This window comes from Sminthopsis crassicaudata, chromosome 4 (assembly GCF_048593235.1).
Source record: "Sminthopsis crassicaudata isolate SCR6 chromosome 4, ASM4859323v1, whole genome shotgun sequence".
NCBI lineage: Eukaryota > Metazoa > Chordata > Mammalia > Dasyuromorphia > Dasyuridae > Sminthopsis > Sminthopsis crassicaudata.
In genome coordinates, this window is record NC_133620.1 from 427,660,170 (window position 1) to 427,671,730 (window position 11,561).

Here is an 11,561-nt window from a genome sequence, read left to right on the forward strand (position 1 = left end):
CTGAACAAGCTATGGTACATGAATTAATGGAATATTATTGTTCTATAAAAATGATGAACAAGCTGATTTTTGAAAGCCTGGAAAGATTAACATCAACTGTCTAATGCTGAGTGAAACGAACAGAACCAAGAATGCATTATACACAATAACAGCAAGAATATGAGATGATCACCTATGAAATATTTGATTCTTTTTAGTGGTTCAGTGATCCAAAGCAATCCCAACAGACTTTGGACAGAAAATATCATCTGTGTCCAGAAAAAGAGAGCTAAGGATATTGAATATAAATCAATACTAACTATGTTTACTTCCTTTTTCTGTTTTTTTTTTTTTTTTTTTTTTATCTCGCCCATGGTTTTTCCTTTTTGCTCTGATTTTTTTCTCCCAACATGATCCATAAATCAATATATATTAAAAACAAAAAACCCCAAAAACTAAAGCAATGTTCTTCATTGGAACAGCTAGATAGCACTGGCCCTGAAGTAAGGAGGACCTGAGTTCAAATTCAGCCTCAGATACTTAATACTTACTAGCTGGGTGACCCTGGGCAAGACACTTAACCCCAAATCCCTTGAAAAAAAAGAAAAGAAAAAAACCAGCAATATTCCTTATAGTTAAATGGATGGGGCCAGTTCAAATTTATCTCTTAGAATTAAATTTCCCCTGGTGGGGCTCTCTCTGTCAGCTGAAGGTCAGGGATCTCTGGTGCATAGTGCCAAATCTTTTGTTATTTTGGAGTGTAATTTGATTCAAGACATACTGAGCTTCCCCTTTCCTCCCTTCTTAACTCAAAAAGAAGTGCAAACCCAGAAACTCTATCTTGATCCTTGGTACAAGGAATAGCTCAAATCTGGTCCAGACTTGATGTCTGTGATCCATGAGAGTACAACCTGGTGGGGGAACTCTTGGCCCTATCTTGAGCCAATTTACAAGGGGTCACTCAAAAATGGCAGGTCCTAAAACTAAAATCTCTACATCAGTCCTTGGGACAAGGGATAGCTCAAATCTTGTCCAGACCCCTAGTGGGGGAACTGTTGGCCCTATTTAGAACCAAATTACGGGGAATCACTCAAAAGGGCAGGCCCGGAAACCAGAGAATTGGATGCTGATGGCCTTGGTCAGCATGTCTGGCTCCAAGATCAAATTCTTTCTCTTCTTCTAATATCCAGGTATTCCTGTGTACTCCTTCCCCTCGACCCTTCCCAACCTGGACCCCCAGCAGCTGTTACCTGGATTCTAGTTTCTTGGAGACTCCGGGTCTCTGTAACTCAGGCAGACTTGACGAGCTAGCTGTGTTGACCAACCGGAGGCTTAGATGGCAGTGACAGAGAGCAGCACTTCAGGGACCAGATGCAAATGAGACCACTCCTTGCGGTCTTTGGACTCTCCTGTGGTGGAGAGTACCTCAAGACTGGCTCTTACTTCCTCTTAGGCTCTTTCCCCTTTTTCCTTCTGGCAGGGAAGGGAGTCCATTGTGGATCACCTGCCTCCTTCTCTACACCTTCCCTCCACCTCTCTGTGGTCTCAGAACACTGTCCCCTGGAGCTAAGGGCTCCATCTCTGGAGGATGGGTCCCTATTTTCTGAAGAACTAGGAGGCCTGAGATATGGGTGTTGCAGGGTTGTTACCAATCAGAGAGAAGAACCAAGCATATGTAGCTAGGTACATAGGCAATAAGGTGGTAATTAGATGACAAGGCTTATCTCAGAGTCAGGATACTTGGGTCAGATCCAGCTTCCGGCACTCACTGACTGTATGACCCTGAGCAAATCATTTAATTTGTCCTTATGGACCTTACAACATAATAAGGGAACAGAACATGAAAAAGGCAACAGGAAGGGGTTGGGGAATAAGGAGTAGAATGATGTAGACATGCAAGATGGGCAGCCAGGTGAGGAGTGAAGAGATGGAATCCTCCTAAGTGGAGGTTTGGGGAGCAGCTCTTTGTTCTGCCCTCCAATCAGAGGGGTCCCAGGGACTGAGGGTACCAATGAGATGTAATATTGCAGGAATCATACCTCCTGCTAGACATTGTACAAGGCAACAGAGAAATAAAAATAAATAGGTTCTCCCTTCAAAGAGCTTCCCTTCTACTGGGATCTGGTAAGCTGTGTAAGAATAGGTTTTGGATATTTTGCAAATGGGCATAGAAGTATGAGATAACACAGCTAAAATACCTCCTGGGTTAAGATTCCCACGTGATTTTCCCTTCACCAAATATGGGTACCCTCCAGCTCCTGCAACTAGATACCATGTAATCATAATAACCAAACTGGATTCCAGAGAAGAGTTAAACAAAATTACCTTCCTCCTTTTTTGGAAGCAGTGAAGGATTATGGGTATAGAATATTGACTACACAGTCTAATAATTCTCTTCATCACAAATCTATTGGAATTGGCTGAATCACCTCGTTGTTGAAAAAAGCCACGTCCACCAAAGTTGATCATCACATAATCTTCTTGTTGCTGTATACAATCTTCCCTTGGTCCTATTCACTTCGCTTAACATCAATTCATATAAGTTTAAAATTTTTTCCTAAAAAAGAAATTAAAAAGAAAGAAAGAGACAGGTTTCCCTCTCTGCTTCACAGTGCCCAGGTCTCAGGCAGGGATTAGAGCATCTCCCATAAGGTATGGCTGGGAATATACATAGAGAGAAGGTAATTTTGTTTAACTCTTCTCTGGAATCCAGTTTGGTTATTATGATTACATGGTATCTAGTTTTGTTTTATACTCCTTCCATTTACATTGTTTCTATAGTCATTGTGTTTATAATTTTTCTGGTTCTTCTTACTTCATGCTATATCAATTCAAAAATATATTTCCATGTATAGTAGGGGAACGCTTCACTGGCTTCTCTGAATTATTATTATTATTATTATTAAGTACAATTGTACTTATCACATTCAGATGTGCAACTGGTTCCCCAACAGATAGCCATCTCCTTTATTTCTAGTTCCTTGTTCTTATACCAAAAAGTGCTGCTATGAATATTTTGATAAATATGGAACTTTTCTTTCTGTGTTTGACTTTCTTAGGTGAAATACCCAGCAGTGAGATCTCTGGATCAATAGTTATAAATCCTTTAGTCATTTTTTAAAAATATAATTTTGTTTATTTATTCATCTACTTATTTATCAGGGTTAATAATTTGCCCAGGGTCATCCCATAAATTTTAATTATCTAAGATCAGATTTGAACTCAAGAAGATGAGTTTTCCTGATTTGTAGACCTGGTGTTCTATCCATTGTCACCTAGCTACCAGGTTCTTCAACTGTAGTTCAAGAGCCCATATGGGGTCTTATAACGGAATGTGGGAGTTGCAAAATCATGATTTATTATTAGTAAATATTTGTTTTGTATTCCTATTTTTATATATTTATATGCCTGGTTCATATAAAAATATCTCAGGTGAAGAAGGGTTGTGAATGAAAAAAGTTTAAGAAATTCTGCCTGATGAATACCAAAAGAGATTTTTAAAAAAGAAAATAACCTATATTACAAAAAATATTCATAGCAGCTCTCTTCTCAGTACAAATATTGAAATTGAAGGATGTCCATCAGTTGGGGAATGGTTCAATAAACTGTAGTATGAGTTTGTGATGGGATATTATTATTCTATAGGAAATGATGATCCAAATGTTCTCAGAAAAAACAACCTGGAAAATCCTCCATGAATTCAAACAAAATGAAATTTACTGTATACAAAGTAATAGCTATGTTTTGGGATGACTAGCTCTAAATGACTTTGCTATTCTCAGTAGTACAATCATCTACAACTACTCTGAAGGACTTATGATGAAGAATCCTATCCATACCCAGAAAAAGAACTGATTGTGTCTGAATACAGATTGAAATATTCTTTTCTCTGTGTCTCTGTCTCTGTCTCTGTCTCTCTCTTAAATTCAATTTTTCTTAATAGTTTTTAATTTCATTAAGGTGGGGGAATCTATGTTTTCTTTCACAACTTGACATTTTTGGAAATGTTTGGATAACTTATGTGGTTTCTTAATTGTGGGTGGGGATAAAGGAGAGAACCTAGAACTCAAAAATTTTAAAACAAAATGTAAAAAAATTGTTTTGAATGTACTGGGGAAAATATTAAATGAGTAAATCAAATTTTAAAAATAGAAATAAATAAATAAACATAAGAAAAAAAGTCTTGCCTAATGGAGGAAAAATTTTGTCCCCAGCTTAATTTTTGCTGTCACTATGTTCCCAGCATTTGTCCTCCCAGGAAACGCTCACAATCCTCTCTCCCCTTCTCTTTCCTCCCAGACCCCTTCTCCTCATTAATTTTTCTTTTAGAATTCAGAAACTTTCCTCTTGTCCTAGGCCCACTCCCACATAAACTGGGCTAGATGCTTCTGAGAATGACTTAGAATCAGAAGTGTTGCAGAACAAAGATTCCTCTGGTCTCTAGGAAATCCATTCATTTCATTATCCCTTTAACTTTGCCTCAGTTTTGTAGGAATTGAGTAACTAAAGCCTCTCATTTAAACTCATCTCAGACTCATTTTTTAGAAAAATTTGCAATCACCACTGACTCTAGGTTTTCCTGTCTTTAGATTTCATCACTCTAAGTATTAGCTTTGCCAGCTTTATCTAGGGAACTGGGACAGCTGCTACAAGCTGCCATCTCTGATCTGTAGCAGGTAATGTATTTGTTCTTTCCAGTCATTTTGGCCCATGGGTGACTAAACACATTTCCCCTTCCATTGAAGCAATAAACTTGCTTCAAAAATTACTAGAATCTTCACTGTAAAACTAAAAGATAGACAAAGCAGAAGAAATTAGAAAAGCATGAAAGGGATAAGACATGTCTAATGAAAAGGCTCCCTAATTCTCCAGTTCCTGGGGACAATTTTACTTGCTGAACTTACATTTAGGGTTTCTCCAAAATTGAGAAATATAAAAAAGATAGTTATTGTATAATATGAATCAGATATGGAACAAGTAATTTATTTTCACATACAAAAGAAATTCTAAAGACAGGACATGTATTGACTTAAAAACAAAAAACAAAATTTCAAAACTAATTTAAAACAGGATTCAATAACTTAATCTATAATTGCTGTTATAATAAATTAGTGGCTGATATAGAAACCTCAACAGAATATAGACTAGTTATAGGATTCTTATTGGAAATTTTATATTTCACCTTAAATTTTCTCTGTCCAACTCTTGGTATATTTCTGCTGGTAAAATTGCCAGGTTTGTGCTAATTCTCTTTCCTTACCTCTTGGTGGTCATTCTCTCTAGTGAAACTTTTTCTGCTTGCTGCTAGTTCCCACCCAATGAAACCCAGGACCTTCAGAACTCTCAAACTCACAAATTTGCCTCCTAATCTAGGACATGTTCAACATGTCTCACTTCTTTGTCTAAGATCAGGAATAACAAGCAATGGATTAAAATGCTGTATTTGAAGTCCAGCTGAAATCAGGGAGACAAGTTCAAATCTGTTTTCTGACACTTACTAGTGAGTCACTTAACCTCAGTTTCCACAACTATAAAATGAATTGAAGAAGGGAGAGGCAAACCTCTCCAGTATCTTTGCAAAGAGAAATCTAAATGGGGTTAGGAAAAGTTGGACATGACTGGAACAATTCAACAACAATTATTATGAAACTAAAGGAAAAACAATGCAAAAGAGATTACAAAAACATAAAAATAAGAACAGAGTACAGAGTACTTTCTAATAAAGTTCTGACCTTTGTCTTTTTTCTTCTGGAAATTCTCTCCTTTTATAATAAATAAATAGAGTTGGATCTGTAATGGTCTTTAGAGGTCATTATGTAATCTAATTCACTTAGTTTACAGATGAGAAAACTGATACACAGAGAATTTAAGTGATTTGCCCTGTTACTCCTCTCATAAACTTTTATAAACTTCATAAATTTCTTTATACAAATGACTCTCAAGCCTATATATTCAACTCAAATCTTTCTCTTACTGTTCCTCTACTTAATGGATTTTGTTACCTAGATATCTCACTGGAAGCTCAAATTCAACCTTTCCAAAACTAAATTCACCAGCTTTTCCTACAAACCTTCCTTTCTTTCAAATTTTCTTATTTCTTTAAAAAAATTAGTGATATCTTTATTTTTAGATCATCTACATTTCCTGGTGTAGCCTTCCCTTTTCTCCTCCCAGAGAACCATCTTTAATAATAGAATAACAAAGAGCAAAAAATGAAAAGTAAAATTAATCCAAATTATCACCCAAATCTGAAATTGTATGTAGCGTTCCACATCTATATCCCAGCTCTTCTACAAAGAAGGCAGAGAGATACATTTTCTTTTCGGGGACCATGCTTGGTTATTATACTTTCATAACATTTAGCTTATTTGTTTTGCCGTTCTTTCCATTTGCATTGTTGTAATCATTGTTTATATTGTTTTCCTGGTTCTGCTTCACTTTGTTTCAGTTCCTATAAATCTTCCTCTGCTTCTCTGTATTCATCATTCATCATCACTTACAAAGCAATAATATTCCATTATATTCATGTGTTACAAATTGTTTAGCCATCCATTCCAATAGACTTGTGATGGAGGGAGCCATCTGCATCCAGAAAGAGGACTGTGGGGACTGAATGTGAATCACAACATAGTATCTTCACCTTTTTTTGTTGTTTGCTTGATTTTTTTCTTTCTCATTTTTTTCCTTTTTGAGCTAATTTGTGTGTGTGTGTATGTGTGCAGCATGATAACTGTGGACATATGTATAGAAGAATTGTACATGTTTGGCATATATTAGATTGCTTGCTATCTAGGGGATGGGGTGGGGAAGGGAGGGAGAAAAATTTGGATGCAAAGTTTTGCAAGGATAAATGCTGAAAACTAATTTTGCATATATTTTGAAAATAGAAAGATAGTCCTAGTGCATAGGACTGTTTGGCCATAACCCCTTCAGTGACTCTCTATTACTTTCAAAGCAAAAGACAAACTTCTCATTTTCTCATTCAAGTTTTCCTGGGTCAGGACCCAATTATCTGTAAAAAGAGGAGATTGGATAGATGCTTTTAATGGTCATCTTTTAGCTAGGTGGCACAGTAGATAGAGCACCAGCCCTGAAGCCAGGAGGACCCAAGTTCAAATTTGGCCTCAGACACAAGGCCTCCTCACGGTGATCCCAGGCAAGCCACTTAACCCCAATTGCCTCAGCAAAATAAAATAAAATAAAATAAAAACTTGTTTAGTCATTCACCAATTGATAGGCATGTGTTTTCTTTCCAATCATTTGCTATCATAAAAATATTGTTATGAATATTTTGGTGTATATGGAATATGTCTTCCTGACTCAAGTGTTCCATTCCTATTAAAAATGTTCCTTATTTTTCCAACTGACAGAGATCTTCTTCTAATTTCTTAGTGTATTTTCCTTTACCCTGACAATAATGATGATGATGATGGTGGTGGTGGTGGAATTCTGCAACTTATAGTCTTAGGAAGTTTGCTTGGTGCTCTGAGAACTTAAATGACTTAATTAGGATCACACAGCTAGCATTGTGTTAGAGGATAGATCATACTGTATCAGAGGTGGATTGAACCTAGATCTTCAAAACTCCAACCCCAGCTTTCTATCCACTATACCATGTTTTCTCAACTTTTGCACTAATTTGCATCTAACAAAGGCTTCTTGAATTACTAAGTCAATCAACAAACATATATTAAGGCAGCTAAATGGTAAAAACAGACAGCTGAGTCAGAAAGATCTGAATTCAAATCTTTCAGACATTGTGTGATATTGGGTAAGTTACTTCTGCTTGCTTCAGTTTCCTTAATTATAAAATAATTGTGTGGATCGAATGAGCTAATATTTGTAAAGTACTTTGGATCGTGTCTGACACATAGTAGGTGCTATATAAAAACGTTTATTCTCTTTTCCCTTATCCACATGCACCTATTATATGCCAGGTAGTTGATAAATGTTGGTGATATAAATTAACAAAAAAAAAAAGAAAGGAAGAAAGGAAGGAAGGAAGGAAGGAAGGAAGGAAGGAAGGAAGGAAGGAAGGAAGGAAGGAAGGAAGGAAGGAAGGAAGAAAGAATGAAAGAAAGAAAGAAAGAAAGAAAGAAAGAAAGAAAGAAAGAAAGAAAGAAAGAAAGAAAGAAAGAGAGAAAGAAAGAAAGAAAGAAAGAAAGAAAGAAAGAAAGAAAGAAAGAAAGAAAGAAAAAAAGATGTATAACTGTATGGGAAATGAAGTTAGCTATCCCATGTCTTCTATCCTTAAATGGAGATTTTGTAGTTTATGGCTCCATTCTCCAATCAAAGGAGTAGAAGGTACTGATGAAGTGTGACTACAAAGTTGAATGAACACATATCTAGCCACAGATGGGCTAGGGTGACATGGTTTATAAGCCAACCAACCTCTAAATCCCTTTTCTCTGGTTGACTTCAAACTAAACAGATGAAATATAGCCTGTGTTGGCATCTAAAATTATCAATTGGGTGAGAGTTTCAGTCCGTTCCATAATCTGTTTCTTGGTTTTGCAATAACTCCTAGAAGGGGTCATTTCCTTGAACTCTGGAATGAGCTGATTTTTTCCTCCTTAGCCCCTTTATATTTTGCTTTAGTGGGAAATAATACTTCCTATCAAGTCCCTAAAGGTTTTCCCTGGATTTCAGGCCATCTTTATTTAATCTTAAAATTTACTCTCTCACACCTTCTGAAGATCTCTGTGACATTAGCCCTTTGAAATCTTACCTTGCACCATAATCTACTTCTTTCTATCTCTATCCCATTGCCATACTAAGTCCTAAAACAGATTTAATCCTTTGCTAAAACTCAATTTTGATCCTAGTCCATGGGATTTTAGGATTTAGAGCTGGAGAAGACCTTAGAGATCCTCTAGTCCAAATCTTTCATTTTACAGATGAAGAAACTGAGACCCAGAGAAGTCATTGATTGACTTGCCTAGGATTACATAGGTGATGAATAGCAGTCTGGCTCTTGAATCCACTTTTTCTGCCTCTTAGTTTCCCTGTTCTTCCCAACGTGGTAGAGTGGTTTTTTTTTTTTGTTTTTTGTTTTGTTTTGTTTTGTTTTGTTTTTTGTTTTGTTTTATTTTGTTTTCCTGAGGCTGGGATTAAGTGACTTGTCCAGGGTCTCACAGTTAGGAAGTGTCTGAGATCAGATTTGAACTGGGGTCCTCCTGAATTCAGGACTGGTGCGCTATCCACTGCGCCACCTAGCTGCCCCCATGGTAGAGTGTTATTTTGGAAGAAAATTTGTTATCAGTCATTTTGCCTGTGTCTGAGTCTTCATGATTCCATCTGGTGGGTTTTTTTTTGTTTTTGTTTTTGGTTTGTTTTTTTGGGCAAAGATATTGGAGTGGTTTGACATTTCCTTTTATATATGAAGAATCAGATAAATCGGGTTAAGTGATTTATTTGCCCAGGGTCATACAGTTAGTAAAGTGCCTGAGGTCAGATTTGAACCAGTTTTTCTGACCCTCTCCCTCCAGCCTAGTACTCTATTCACTGTACTTTCTGACTTCCTTTTTAGGAGAAAATACAATGAAATATAGGAAAAAGCACTTTTACTTGATTTTGAGTCAGAAAACCTAGGTTTAAATCGAGACTCTATCATTTGTTATCAGTGGAACATCAGGCAAAATAACTTAAACTGAATCTCTCTGGGTCTGTTTCTTCAACTGTAAAGGGAAACATTTCGATTCAATAATCATCCTTATGATTTTATAAACTCCCCTCAAGGTCCTCTCATATGCCATCTCTTATCTGTCTCCTCAGCTTTACTTCACATTATTTCCTATTCAGACTCTTGATTCCTTGATCTTTTCCTTCATTCCCCTACCTGTAACCTTTAAGCTAATCCTTGGGGCTACTCTCAGTGTCCCTGTGATTGATGCCATATTTGAAATTCAGCAAGACTTCATTTTGAATTCTGTCTCAGACCTAAACCAACTCTGTGATCTTGGACCAGACACTTAACCTTTTCCACCTTAATCTCTTCATTTGTAAAAGCAGGGGGTTGGACTTAATGTTCTCTAAGGACCCTTTCACATCTAAATTTATGGTTCTGTGATCTTTCCAGGAAAGTGAACTCATTACAAAAGCACCCTCTTTTACTTCCCAGTCCAAAGATCTAGCCCACTAACTCCTGTTTCCACTCTGAGAGAAACCTTCAATTGTTAGCTCATCTGTTGGGTACAGATAACAGGGAGAAGTTACAATGATATAGCTTTTTCAGCCTGTTTTCCCAGCTCAGTCCACTGCCATTTAATCAGTCATTCAAGGTCTCCCTCCCTCACCTAAGGAAGCAACTTTTTAAGATTCTTAATCTTCTGAGATTTACAATAGAAAGATACTTCATTTATACAATGATGCTAGTTACTAACTAAACTAAAAAAAATTATTCTCTTACTCTACCCCTTCCCATCCTCCACTTTCATCTATTAGATTCTTCCTCAGTCTGTTCCCACCCTTACCTTCATTAAAGACAAATAGCCATAGTTTCACTTCCAGTTTTAAGCTTTGTATTTTTTTCTATTTCTGTTCTTGCAAAGCTCTAACCCTTCTCTCTATCAGTGGCTATGTGGGATTAGATAATCTCTTAGATTCCTCTCAACTATGGCATTATATACCATACACACACACACACACAGATATATATATATATATACATATATATATATGTATATATATATCTGTATAATATTATATGTCACAACATTATACCAAGACTTGGGGGTCTTTTCTTGAATAAGTGTGTGTGTGTGCTTATCTAAATACATTGAAGGCAATATTTAAGGAAAATTAACCTGTTAGCTCATGCAGGGCTGATGAAGCTGCTCTCCTTGCCAATATCCTTCCTGATTGACATGAAAATAAAACTGAAGCAAGAACAAAAGTCTAGACAAAATATATGGGACAATTTATCTTTAATGGCAACATATAGTTTCTTTATTATACTTTTATCTATCAGCTACATATTTGTTATTTTTATGATGCATACTAGTCAGCATATACCTTTCTGGTTTCCTTTCAAGGAGAAATTTTGGTAGCTTATTAAACTTTGGAGAATACCTGTTTGGTCAGAAAACACACAAAATGATTGTTTTAATGGAAAAAGACATTAGGCATTTGAGTACCATGTTCCAGAATAGTGTTGGTAAGAGAAACCCACTTGAAGTTTAAGGGGGCAGGCCTGAAAGGCATTTTGTTGTTGTGGATAGAATGTTGGCCTTTGATACTTTTAGTTGTCAGAGCAGGAATAAGCCATTTAGCCTCTGGAAGTCAGTTTCCTCCTTTAAAATAGATATAATGATGATTACAATTTACTGCATTATTAATTATATGGAATACACAAAACTATGCTTTCTATGGATCTTTCCTGGTGTCTGACTTTAAGTGACTGAAGCATGTGTTGTAAACTCCCTGATGAATTTTGTTTGTTTTCTTCAAATAATATTTGTCTTCTTTGAGCTTTGTGAATTATGTGCTTGTAAGGGGAGTTGATGATAAAATTACTGAGTAGTATCATATAGATAGTTTCACACATTTCTTCATGTAAGTGAAAAACCCAAGAAATGAAAAAT

The 11,561-nt window shown here is 36.3% G+C and overlaps 1 protein-coding gene across 1 annotated transcript in view; it reads right to left on the reverse strand.

The window, feature by feature from the left end:
• Positions 1-1,321, reverse strand: part of LOC141539755 (epidermal growth factor receptor kinase substrate 8-like protein 3) — a 12,760-nt gene extending 11,439 nt beyond the window's left edge. The window contains exon 1 of the mRNA XM_074262934.1: positions 1,230-1,321. The gene's annotated coding sequence lies outside the window, so the exon portion shown is untranslated. The remainder of the gene's footprint in view (positions 1-1,229) is intronic.
• Positions 1,322-11,561: the final 10,240 nt, after the last annotated feature.